The following is a 1,037-nucleotide window of genomic DNA, read 5'->3' on the forward strand; positions in this document are numbered from 1 at the left end:
TTCAATGTCATCCTTCTTTTGCTTAATATTTCCCTTTTTTGATTTTCCATACTTCATTGATGCTTCTCTAATTTTCATTTTTATCATTTCCCACAATAGCCCAGGTGTAACAGTGTTATCTTGTGCATATTCGTGCTTAGTTTGAGTTATAGCTGCTTTAATTTGGTTTACATATTCTTCATCCTTTAGAAAAGAGGTGTTTAATTTCCAAAATCCTCGTCCTCGTTGGTTATTGTGCAGAGATAATTGCAAGGTGATCATTGAATGATCTGTTTTGTAACCTGGGACAATGTCTGCTTCGGTGGTGTTACTAGCGATACAATGACTTACGAGAAAAAAGTCAAGTCTACAATGTATTTCTGGGTTTCTTTGCCTCCATGTGAAGCGTCGTAATCCAGGGTTTTGGACTCTCCAGACATCTATCAAGTCAAACTCACCGGAAAAGCTATTTATAACTTCCAACGATCTTTTATGTGTTCTTGCTAGTCCGCCTTTTTTATCCTTCTCAACGTCCAGCACTAAATTGTAATCCCCTCCTATTATAATCTCATCGCACTTGAGATCGTCTAAATGTTGAAAAACAGAAGTAAAGAAAGTGGGATTGTCATCATTTGGTGCGTATACGTTTATCAAAGTCAGTTGTTTCCCGTTTGTAGTCATGTCACAAACTAGAAAGCGTCCCCCGAGATCAGAATATGTTCGCGAAATTTGGAAAGAGAAGTTATTGTTAAACAATATAATAACACCTGCCTTTTTACTAGAGCCACAACTGAAAAGAGCTTGGTACCCCCATTCGGCCCGCCAATCATGCATATTGTTTTCCGTACAGTGAGCTTCTTGGATGAAATAAATCGATAACTGCTTCTTTCGAAGCCAGTCAAAGAGTCTTGTCTCCTAAACCCCTAGCGTTTATTGAACCGATTCTAAGTTCCATTCCTTTTGTTATTATTAAGACGAGAGAGGAATTTAACAGTTTTCACCCCAAGGGTAATGAGACGGTAAATTATTCTGATATGTGTCTCTGAAATGTAGCATAT

This window comes from Montipora foliosa, chromosome 4, assembly GCF_036669935.1.
Source record: "Montipora foliosa isolate CH-2021 chromosome 4, ASM3666993v2, whole genome shotgun sequence".
NCBI classification, from domain to species: domain Eukaryota; kingdom Metazoa; phylum Cnidaria; class Anthozoa; order Scleractinia; family Acroporidae; genus Montipora; species Montipora foliosa.